We start from the raw sequence: 416 nt of genomic DNA, 5'->3' as shown, positions 1-416 counted from the left end.
GAGACCAGGTCTATCCCCAAGGGTCCTACAGACCCAGGCCGACTGTAGCAGGGCAGACGTGTACTTCTCGTCTTGGGAACCTCAGTGAGACGTATTTCTGTATGGCAGTCACCGAGACGTTCGATGGCCCCAGAGCCGTTTGAATGGCACCACGGTTGCACAAGTGCCCTGACACAGGCAGTGGGGTGCATACGTACCCTTTGTACCGGATTTGGTGGACGGCTTGGGTGTTCGTGGCTCGTCTTTTCAGGACACAGCACCTCTGGAGAGGGGCAGCCCGAGGCATGTCTGAACGCCAGGGTGGGACCGTGCTGGCCTGCTCAGGACCCCATCCCCACATGCCTCTGTGCTTGAACATGGTGCATCTCGCTGGGGGTCACCGGCTCGATCCCCCCCTGCTGCTGCCCCGGGGAGGA

This window comes from Phaethon lepturus, unplaced genomic scaffold (genome assembly GCF_000687285.1).
Source record: "Phaethon lepturus isolate BGI_N335 unplaced genomic scaffold, ASM68728v1 scaffold36530, whole genome shotgun sequence".
Lineage (NCBI taxonomy): Eukaryota > Metazoa > Chordata > Aves > Phaethontiformes > Phaethontidae > Phaethon > Phaethon lepturus.
Note: the sequence above shows the minus strand (reverse complement) of the source record.